This window comes from Phoenix dactylifera, chromosome 2, assembly GCF_009389715.1.
Source record: "Phoenix dactylifera cultivar Barhee BC4 chromosome 2, palm_55x_up_171113_PBpolish2nd_filt_p, whole genome shotgun sequence".
Taxonomy (NCBI): Eukaryota; Viridiplantae; Streptophyta; class Magnoliopsida; order Arecales; family Arecaceae; genus Phoenix; species Phoenix dactylifera.
The window spans coordinates 3,951,900-3,964,344 of NC_052393.1; positions in this window are offsets into that span (position 1 = coordinate 3,951,900).

A 12,445-nucleotide genomic window follows, 5' to 3' on the forward strand; every position below is an offset into this window, starting at 1 on the left:
CCTGCTGTGCTCGGCTCGGCCTATGAGCTCGAGAGCGGAAGAGCCCGAGCACTTAGATGAGCTCGAGAGCGGAAGAGCCCGATCACTGGATGAGCTCGAGAGCGGAAGAGCCCGAGCACTTGGATGAGCTCGAGAGCGGAAGAGCCCGAGCACTTGATGAGCTCGAGAGCGGAAGAGCCCGAGCACTTAGATGAGCTTGCATAAGCTCGGCCTGGATGAGCTCGATCTTGCTGACGGATTTAGGTGCTATAATTGCATTTGTGGGGTGGTCCATTTTTCCACCAACAGGTTGCTACGAGAGAGAGAGAGCATGGGAAGCACTAGTTTTGGCCACTACAGGTTACCATATAAAGCTTTTCTAATCAATCCAGAGATGTAACGAAAAGCATTGCCGAACTTGAGAGGAACAAGAGGATTCCAAGAGAGGAAAAGAAACAAAAGGGACAAACAGACAGCTAGCTTGAAGGTGCAACAGACCTCTCTGGCTCCTCACAGATTCTTCTCCATTCCACGTTGAAGCCAAAACCTTTCTTGCTACCATGCTCCAGATATGAGACAGACAAAGGATCCGTAGATGATCGTTAGTCTCCTAATGGACAGCAACAGCAATGATGAAGCCCACCCTTTTACTTGAAAATCTCCTCAATGCTCAATCTGTTTCTGAGCGCAAGCTAGATGAATACCTTAAATCTTTTTCATGGGGCACACATGCACCCTTTATTGAGAAATCTATATTGTTGATTTATTAATAAGATACTTAATTCAAAATTTTGAGATTTTAGAATTTTATATTGGATATTTATCAAAATATAAACCTAGTTAAATATAAAAACTTATACTTCCAAATAACTTGGTTTTCTAAATAGATACGATTTAGTTTTCTATCTTTATCTCTCTCCTCACAAGACATCTGAAAGGGATGCTTCACAAATGGACTCTTCAGAGACTTTCGCAGATAAAATAATGCATTCTCATGAAAAGATACATCTGATCCGATGGCGATCTCAGGGACACAATCTTGATGAATCGATGGATTATGTGAAGAGATGTATTTAATAAAAAGATACTTAAGCATCTAATCACACCCACGCTTTCATATTTATAATAGAAAAGGGATCGTACTACCATCCATCAGAATTTCTCCTTTTTATATGAATAACTCTAAATCAAAGAAGAGAATTGGGAGCACTAAGTGAATAAACTCAAGTGCACCAAATAAGCATTTGAGAAAAGGATTGTATCTACATATAAGAGGATTAAGAGAGATTGCTTCAATCAAATTTGCCGATTTTCAATGCATTAAGATTTGACTAGTTCGACCTTGAGTCTCCTTTGTTAGAGTACATCTCAAAAAGAATACGAAGTGGTTTGTTGTATCTTGGAAATAGACTGCCATCAATTGTTAATATCTGGGCAAGGTGAATTCTACTCTAAAGAAAATATCTTTCGTAGTGTGCTTCAAACCGCATAAGATCATAACTTAATTTATTTATTTAGTGTGTGCATAAAGCCATTAATTAAATATTAAAAATAAAACAATAAAATCACATAAAAGAGATTTATAAAATTTTAGCAAATAGATTTTTTCAGCAATCAATATATGGATCTAACAGAAAATTCCACCAGTCTTCCACCTCCACTGCCAGAGTCGATAAGGGAGAGGAGATCAACAGCACATTGAGTTCCTCCAAAGTTCCCGAGATATTGAAAGCTTGACCAGTAGCATCCAAGACTTGGTAGCTGAATTTCAACGAGAGTAAACTGAAACATCCTGATCCAAAGCAAATTGGAAAAGGTTTAAGAAGATGGTGCAGAAGGCTTGGTCACCAATCCGATTTATCTTTCCAAGTAGCAGTTTTATCATTATAACCAAGGGCCAAGGATCAATTGATCCAAAAAAGGTTCAGACACTTGCACAGTGTCTGAAAACCACTGCCCTCTCCATTCAATATTCAAGCTTCTCTCAACTCACTGAAAAATTCAATTTATCCCGAGGCATTGTGTTCCCAATCCTTGAATGCTACCTACCAGTGAGATGCACAGAGACATTCTTAGAGCAACTCGCGAGGCAGGTAATCAAAATCAGCTTTGCTCATCGATAAGACTAGGAACAACAAAAGTTTTAATTCGCATAGCTAATTGAAAAGATGAATCTCAAAATCCTAATCAAGCTTACAAGACAAATAATAGAAGCTTTCATAGGCATAATGCAGCAGCATAACATTACATAGATGGATTTATTATGGGGATAATATAGATAGCATCGGATTATCAGATGAAGTTTAAATATCAGTCTATAGGCTGTAGATCTTTATGCTAATTTTAACATATCAGTCTGAAACTTGAAAGCTTTCACATTGCTTATCCGTGATTTGTTGTTTCAGGTTTCATCTATTATCATAGAAACTCTAATGAGGTGTAGGCTTTGGATATATCTCTAGAGGTGTATATATTGAGACAAAGGAAATATGATTTTTTTTGGAACTTAGGAAGTTATTATTGCCTAGTGAGATAATTAAGGTAGGCTGAATCAAGAGCAAATTCCATTAATTGATGTAGTGTTTGTAATAGAGATTGAATAGAAATCCTTTGTAGGATACGTTTATCACCAATGGAATATCAAATAAGATGAGGGAAGGATCAATTAGCGAACCGTCAAAAATCCAATTGAGAACGACCTTTTGGACCCGAAGACTATGATCCCACGAAAACATTAGTCTAGGTTTCTACATCAAAGGCCTCAGGATCTTCAATTCCACTGCCAGAAAAAAATTAAAAAAGGCAAACCAATTCATAGACCAATTGGCGAACAATGCCCCTTTACTGTATTACGTGTATTTATCGTACTATCCGGAGAATATATACTTTGTGGTAATGAAATCTACCTTCCAACTTCAAAACGTTCCCATCTTCCCGAAAAGTCTTGATCCCTTGCAAGTCTATATACGTATTATTTCTTGTGGCATTCCAGATGTCTATGGTCCACGTCCATTGCTGGAAACTCAACAAGCCAGCTGCCAAAAAGTATTAGAGTTCATCACACAGAACCAAACCCCATCAATCCACTTGGGAGAGCAGTTTAGATCCACTGTGAGGCCGAAACCAAGTTTCCACGTCCAAACCAACGGCCATACATGACAAACCTTTGAAAATTGGAGGAGTTATCTGAAGTTTTGCAGGGTGCGACGGGCACTTCGGAATCTAAAAATCGAAACTCGGTTTGTTTGGTTCACAATCAGAATTAGAATTGAAATCAAAATTGGAATAGAGTGAAATGAAAATCAGAATGGTCATATCCTCCAACATATTTGATTCATAATTAAAATCAAAATTGAAATTGGAATGAGATTTGAGTATTTGAAGAGAGTCGGAAATAAATTTTGGACGATCAAAATATTTTCATTCTTTCTAAAATCAGAATGAAAATGGGATTCTTCCAACCAAACAAAGTATTTATATTTCTATTCCAAATTCCAACTCTCTTCCAGTAAATATGCCCTGATGCCGGACCCGAACCACACTCGTTCATAAAAAATATTAGCATACCACATTGGCATAAACAGTAAACACTATAAAAATTTTTTATTTAAAAATTATGCTACTTATGGCTTTAGTTTTAAAATTCAAAATATCTGCTATTTTCAAAAAAAAAAAAAAACTCAAACATCCTTACTGGGCATTATGCCAACTTACACTCTTGCTAATAAAGAGGACTCAGAATCATGTTGTGGGGTTATTATCATCCTTGTTTATTACAACTATAGTTAGCATCATCATAGGCAGCTTTTAGCTTTTGTTTGTAATCCCAAAAAAAAAATCAAAAAATGGTAAACCATCCCTGTCGATCCAGTTCGGACTTGTACTAACTTTTGTTTGCAATAATTTGTACCAAATAATAATAATAATAAAAAAGATCGCAATAATAAGGAACCTGGGGGATTCCCCTAACCAAAAGCCATGTCGTTATCTATCTTAATCTCAGAGGATCGGATACAAGTTCCCGAGTACCAAAACTAATGACGCCTCCACTAGAAAGCACCACGCGTGTAAAATCTTAACTCTTAAAGTGGGAGCCACCAGTTATGCGTCATTTCATCAACAACCCTTCGGGTATTGTGTGCGGGGGTGCCATGGCCACCGACCGCTGTCAGCGCCGCCCAGGAGTGGATCCAATAATAGCAAAATGTCGGCGCCGTTGGTTGCTAGTGGTCTGAGCGCCGCCATCTTTCCCCGACCACGAGCATTCCTGGAAATTATTCGCGCACGACTTGTAAAATAGCCCAAGAACACACCCTTTTAAGTAGAGCGGGCCCCATACACCCTGTGATGCCACGTGTCAATACGGGTTCAGATACGTATGCTAATCGATATTTTTTTCTGCACTGCCCATGTCATGCATTGCACCATTGTTGGTAAATTTTAATATTAAAATACAAATAATTTGTAAAAGTTTTATGTATTAATATCGCTGATGCTCGTTAATTTTTATAATGGAACGTTTATCGCAACCCTCCCACTACTCCCAATACTCATGGGTTAATGGATCTAATTATTCCCATTTTTTTAATAGAATATTTATCACCATCTCATTCTACTAGCCTATTACTTTGGTTAATAATCGATCGTATTAATTTGAGAAGGCAAGGCCCTTACCATTAGCCTAAAATATAATACATCCTTATTCATATATCAACAAACTTGATGGTTCCCTAGTTAAATAGAAGTGTTTTCCTGGTGGAACTTTAGACTCAGCATCTCGTATAGAATTTGTTCTGAGTTGCGTGACAATCTAGTCAGACTATTGTATCCTATAAGGGACAAACTAAAAAGAGTCTGGCATAGTGGTTCATAGGTTTTGCCAACCGCAAAGAGCTTGAATCTCATTAAGAAAGCGAAATTTCTAAGCCTCCTGTTTTTTATTGCATTTCTGTTCTGATTATTGTATTTTCTGTCAACACCATTCGCTGAGACAAAATCAGTGGTTTGTTTGCAGGGAGTTTTATGTACAACCATAACACAAAAATATAGCTGCCTTTGCATTATACATGAAAGGTATCAAAACCCCTAATTTACATGATATTTGAGGCACTGCAGCTAGTTGTTGGCAAAATCCATGCCACCATCGAGGATCTCATGAGGATTGAATTTATTATAAAGCAAATTGAGTGACAAATTTGGCCATCTAATTAATTTAAAGGAAAATGCTCCTTAGTTGTGTGTTTTGTGTTCATATCTTTTTTGGAAAAATTAAGGACACTTACTTTTGTGGACCATGTAACCATAGTCCTATGTTGTATGAACATGCACATTTCATACAGAAGCATATAAGTGCGCACACAAGATTCTAACAATCCTTCCATGTTTTAATAAGAATTGGTATGGTTTATATATGATAGATCTATTCTATCATTGCTTCAAACTCCTGGGTCAAGCATCTAATAAGAGTGCCAAGTAGGTCAGAAGGCCTTCTAAACACTGGCACTAAATCTTAACCATAGTAGCAATGGACTTGACTCACATGAGCAAGTTGTCTCAGCATCAAGCTTAAATAAACCTACACCATGTATATACCAGATGCTTGCATATATATGTTTATCTCCTTGCAGTTTTTGCCGAGGACAACTTCATTTGTACCATGGGGCAATAGTGTCTTCATATTCTAATGCATCTAAAAGAATAGAATTCGGAGCCTCCTCCATATGGAAGTATCAAGTGCAAGACACATTTATTTTATCAGCGCATATACATGAGGGCCTAATTTTTTGCCAAAGATTTGTTTGTGGTCAAAATTATATCCTTATGAATGTATGTTGAAGTTAATAAAAACCATATATTCATCAAATGTTGAAAGGATCATTAATTATTTTTTATTTTTTTAAAAAAATTCATGTCCACGCAATTTTAATCAAGAACAAAGGTCTCGTCCAGCTCAAGCAAAATGGAGATGTCTAAGGTTCAACATGCCTGAGCTTCTAAATTCCTTCAAGAGGCCAAACATTAAAATTTAAAACTTTTGGTTCCGATAAAACTTTTAGAGTGCCTCATCTATTGATTCTTGCAAGAATCTCCACCATACACTACAGTTTGTCTCTAAGTGAGACAGTGATGCACAATTGCACAAAATGTTCAAGGCCAGATTGGCCGGTCTATATATAATGGTAGTTGAGACTAATATAGAATTTTCTTTAATTAATTAAGAATGTCTTAAAAATTCTATTGAAGATTTCATGCAAGTTATTAACAAAAGATAATAATATCGCACATACACCATTAAAAAAAAATCAATTGTTTTTTGAATCCATTGCACTATCTGTATAAATGTACCTTGTTATGGAGTGTTAAACAAATAAATAGAACACTAATTAAAACTTCATTACTTTACTATAAACATTACATATTTGATAATTAATCAGTATTTGCCTATAAGCAATTATGCATGCTTAGATGATAACAATCAAAGCACAAATTAAACCTGCCCCACCACACAAGACCACATGAGAAAGAAGTTAAAAAGATAATACCAACCTCCACTATTTCACAGGAGCAAGGAAACCCTAATTTCTACTCAGTTTCAGGGCCTACGCTGCCTGCAAACTTGTACGAGACCGGAAGATCTGAAAGCCATCACAGCTCATAAAGCACGCAAAACGCCAAACCAACCTATTTATTCCTCCGACCACACCTCTCTTTTTTTTCTTTTTATTTAAAAGAAAAGAAAAGCATGAAAGGCGTATCCTCCTATCTAAAGGCGGAGGAGTCGGCGGAGGTCATCGGTGGCGCCGGAGTTCGCCCCACCGCCACCGCGTCCGCCGCATCCCATGGCTTCGGCAATGCACGAAGCGGCGGAAGGTGCAGCCTTGGGCCTCTTGAGAAAGAACGTCGGCAGCGGGAGACTGCTTGGAGGCGGCGAGAGCAAGTAGACGGACTCCATCAAGAACCCCTCCTCTCTCTCCTCTTCTCCCTCCTCCCATTCGGCCGCCTCCGGCGGAGCAGCGGACTTTTGGGCCGGCTTCTGGGGAACCACAGACATGGATCCTCCCCCCTTCGACGGATCCGATGGCGCGGCGGCTGTCGCCGGCAATCGGGCCTCCTTTCTCGGGGGGTTAGCGGCGGGCCTCGTCTTCTTCCGATGGTCTCTGGATCTCACGGTGGTAACAGCGGCGGCGATCCTCTTAGTCGGGGTCGGGGAAGGGAGTGTTGCGGACCTGGAGAAAGGGAGGGGAAGGAGAGGAGGTTGATGACGAGGAGGAAAAGGAGGCGGTGGGGCGACCATGGATGGAGCGGCCAAGAAGGAAGGAAGAGAAGAATGACGCGGCGGCGAAGGACGGGATCCGAAAAGTCCAAAACTCACCGTGCTGCTGCCGGTGCCGGCATTTAGGTTGAGGAAAAGCTGGCTCACTGAAGAATAAGAAGAAGAAAACGACTTATGGGTTCTCTTCATAAATCGACCGTTGCTGCTGCTATTGTTAACCACAACTCCCTTCCTCGGATTCACAGGATACTGATCTATGAGGACTCCCTCCATCAAACAGTAACTCTACAGATATCTTTCTTTGTTAAATAAACGAAGAACAGACGAAAAGGAAGAAGCAAATGAAAACCAAGATAAAAAAAACTGGTTGCAGAATCCGGTAATTGATCTGTTGATTTTTACACAACGAGAGAGAGTCGATTACGTTTGTAAGTTTTTCTTCTTCTTCTTCTTCTTTAGAGAAAACAAAACAACTTTCTACATATATATAAGAGCGGACCAGATCATGGAACCAAAAAAACTAATGATCTGGAGGAGAACAAGAGTATAGAGGGGAAAACAAAAGAAAAGAGGAATTTTTCTTCCCTTCCTCTTCCTATTTTGGAAGAATTTTTTAAAGGAGATTGATGGCCAGAACTAGCCCTACCTCCTCCTCCACCCTCCTCTCCTCGTTCGGGCAACGATCTTGAGCCACTCCTCTCCTCTTTTTATATAGTCTGGGATCATTGCATTCAAAGATATTGGTTTTATTTTAAGAAATAATAAATTAGTAGATGGAGGTGGTGTTTCCTATAAATTGCCGACAACCGGGGCAACCGGGCTCCGACTGGAACCCCAAGACAAGTAGACAACTACTGTAGGGCGGCAACCGCCGTTTCGACGTCAACCGTTGGATCGCGATATCCTCCCCCGCCGTTCCGCCCCATCCGACCGTTCTTTCTTTCTTGGGCTCCCCCCACGCGGACACGCGGAAAGCGACGCCTGACTCTTTTTAATATGCTCTCTATTTTAATATGCTCTCTATTCGTTGTGCTTTTGCTCCGCATAGAAATTTTTATGATGAGGAAAGTGGACGGATGTGATCTTCTCTCGGGGAGATAGAAGGGTAGGTCGGAATTTGGGTGTATAAAGTATTATGCGGGTTTTGACCGGGATAAATACTGCGTATAGCTCAACGAATGTTAGGCGGAGGCGGTGTCGGATTATTTTTAATACTGCAATGTGGATTAATTCAGTGAGAATGTCAAGCTTTAAAAAATAAAAAAAAAATCTGCTACATATCTTTTGGCCGCAGGGATCACGTGCGTCGTACCACAGTAGTGTTTTGATCGGACGGCTGCCTTTGGGTGTTATTTGGTAAACATAAGGTTGAAGGGTTTTTTTTTTTTTTTTTTTTTGATATATCGGCAGTTTATACTAGTCTCGCATGAGTATTGCCATTAGAGTCAGAGAACAAAATATTCCATGGAGGTGGAAGAACAGATATAAAGCAGGTCCAAAAAATCTCTCCAGAATGATGAGCAACAGCAAAGAAGGCGACTTAATCAGCAGCTCGATTCATCTTTCGAAATACATACACAATCTAGTAGACATCGCACTCCCTCAGCAGCCTCCGCATGTTATTTAGAAGCGGATGATTGGACACTCCCAACTTCTCCTGTAGAAGCGGGTGGTTGAATGTTATTTGGTAAACATAAAGTTGAACGTTTTTTTATTATTTATTATTATGTACATCGATAGCTCACACTAGTCTCGTGTGAGCATTGCAATCAGAGTTAAAGGACAAAATACTCCACAGAGGTGGAGGAACAAATACAAAGCGGATCTAGAAAATCTTCTTAGAATGGTGAGCAGCAAAGAGGGCGACTCAATCAACAGCTCGATTCACCTCCCGAAACACATGCACAATCTGATTGGCATCGTACTCCCTCGGTAGCCTCCGGATATCAATTAGAAGCGAGTGATCGGACACCCTCGACCTCTTCTGTAGAATCTACTCAATCACCTCTACTGAGTTGAAGTCTTTGGGGCAGCATGCAGAAGCACCATGATGCACATGAATTTATTTTTTTTGTGAACAATGGAAGAATTGTGTGACTTGCTCATCAAAATTGTCTGAAGTGGATTTAGCAAACATATTTTATTTTTAATTTATGTTTATTTCTGAGTAATGATATTACATAAATATCCAAATATATGTTTACAATAAAAAAGTGTATATGAAAGAGAAGGAAGATGTTGCATGTTTAAGGAGGTCACTCGAGGAATGAAACATTTAGATGCATTGCCCTTATCTTTCAGAGTGCGTGTTATGGTAACAAAGAAACAAACAAACAAAAAAATCACGGTCAAGGTATTAAGGACATATTTCGAAATAAAAAAGGGTAAATTAATTTTGTCGGCGGTTTTAAGTAAGATTGTATTTGATTCCACACAACTGGAAGATCTACAAGTTTAAATCCAACAAACAATCATATACTTTAAGAGTACATCTATGTTGGTTGGCTCGATAATTATGCGGAAAATGAGGACTCTTTGGATACTTCTACTCTGATGGTACCAAACAATCTCCTAGGATGCTTTGAGGTACTTGTTTGTGGTCCATCCAAATTTTCAATGAAAGGTAATAACTTAGGGAAAAGCTTTCAAGCACCGCCCTCCCAGGGACCACCTTTCTAATCCGCTCACACAGCATTATGATAAGGAGGAAAGAATCTTTTTATCAAATTTTTTTATAAGAATCTGATTCTTAAAAATATGTTGTTGAAAAAATAATTTTTACATGTTTAGTTGACTAGTAGCTATTTCAGAGTGGCTTATGTTTAGTCAAGCATCTATTTCTTGAAAAGATTATATGAAATATCTATTATATCTTTAATAAAGAAAAAGATCTTATTTATGATTTTGATGGCTTAAAAATAGTTTTGGAGGAAAAAAAAAAGCATCCCAATTTCAAACTAGTGAGAAAATAGCTTTTCTATATTCCTTATCGGTTTTTTTTCATCAAATATGCGAATCTTAATTCTATGAGAATGTTGCTTTCTCTTTTCTTTTTTTTTTTTAACTCCAACCAAATAAACAGTAGGAATCGACCGTATTTGGTGGGTTGGTACTAGGGACCAATCTTTCACCCATGTAACCTCCTATATTGCACCAATCCTTGACTGCCACGTGGAATTAAGGTTGCAAGTTGAGGAGACACTGGGTGCTGGGAAGCATCGCTTAGAGATCTATTTTGGCTACATGCCAGATAAGGAAAGCGGATTATTGTTCTATGAGGAGCCATTGGAGGAACAACTAGATTGCCAGTTCTGCGGCAGGAGTTCGTATGAAGTAAAGAGAAACTACGTGCAAGTAAAGAGAGAGAGAGAGAGCTCTAGTATTTGAATGGAGGAAAGGCCCACTAATGTATGATATTAGGCATAAATTTGCTCATCATTTTGAAAGAAAGATTAGGCTCGTGTGATATCAGCATTTTTTTTTATCAACGTTTGATCTATCAGAGTCCACAAATACCCACATAACACAGTACATACTGATACATTCTGATCTCAAAAATTTTGATTTGGGCCAACTTTACTATGAACATCAATAGTAGTAGAATATACTAGTTTTCATCACGAAACTTCTTACCAATAGAGACTCAAGCAAGAGCAAAATTGTACCATTCCCTTCCATATGGTGAAATCCAGAAACTTGCTTAGTGGCAAGATATTTATTGCATTAGTTATATATTTTAACCTATTGCATTAGAGAACAAGATACCTGGATCAACAAAAAAAAATATCTGATTTATTTGAGCTACGATGGCATGAAAAAAAAAAGTATGCGATTTGGCACGGGAGATTTGATCTAATTTATAGAACGGATACCATATACATCATGGAGTTTTGGTTCAAAGCACCAATTTCATTGTGAAACGGCTACAGTGCACCGATCCGAAGCATTTTTATTTATTTAATAAGATTTTGTGCATAAATATCTCTCTAAATATCAAATTTTGCATGAATATCATTCCAAAATTGATATTTATATGTATACCTTTGTAAAGCACTTGTTTTGCTATTTTACCCATTTTTTATTTTTATTTTTGCATACGTACCCACGACATCTAACGCCGTTAAAAAGTTAATGATTTCAAAATAAAATGATTAGAATATCATTAATGGGTAGATGTGCAAAAAATAAATATTTATAAGGCGATCGCGATGGAGGACAAAAAAATAATTTCAAAATTATATTTTATTTTAATTATAATAAATATGGTTTTTATTAACGGTGTTAGAAAAACGGTTATGTTAGGGGTATTTGTGCAAAACCAGTGTTCTACGAGGGTACAGAAATAAATATAAATTTTAAGAGGGTATTCGCGCAAATTTGAATATTTTTTGAAAAATATTCATGCAAAAAAAATCTTACTTAATATTATTTTTTTCTGTTTTTTTTAAATAACCCCTCAAATATTCGTAAACAAACTTATAGGCCATGATTGATACTATTATAACTTCGGCTACCCGTCGGCTTCCTCTCCCACTTTCTTAGAGTTACCGTAATATTTATCCTCACATGCATTGGTTGCGTGGAGCACCGACCACTTTTATAAAATCAACCCACGTCCACATCTTTCCAAGTTGCGTTTCGAGTAGAGCATGTCCAACGTCACATGGAAAACGAGCGTCTCAACTACCGTTTTTGGACAAATAGTAACATAGAGAGTTTGTATAGAAAATTGGTCATCATCTCGGTCACGCTGACAAGATATGTATATAATTTAGCACAATTGGGCAGCCTTCTACATCTTAGATGCTACATTTTCTTTTTATTTATTTATTTGTTATTCAATAACTGCTTCCGAGAGCATGAAACGGGCTACATGACTCTGGCTTAAAGGCCGGTGGTTGTTGGATATTGGGACTCTTGATGCCAAAATCCTGCTTGACTATAGGGATTCGGAAGATGCCAATTGGTCGGTTGAGAGATGTTGATCTATACACAAAAAAAAAAAAAAAAAAAAAACTCGTTGGATTGGCTCTGAGCAGACTCTCCAATAGTTAAGTCGGAAAAAAAATTAGAATAATAATAGAAAAATAGAAAGTATAAAAGAAAAAATTAATATAGAATATTGTATCCTTCTAGTCAGCCTAATTGTGGTTAGTCTTCATCTTGATGTTTTCATATTGGTTTTTTCATCTT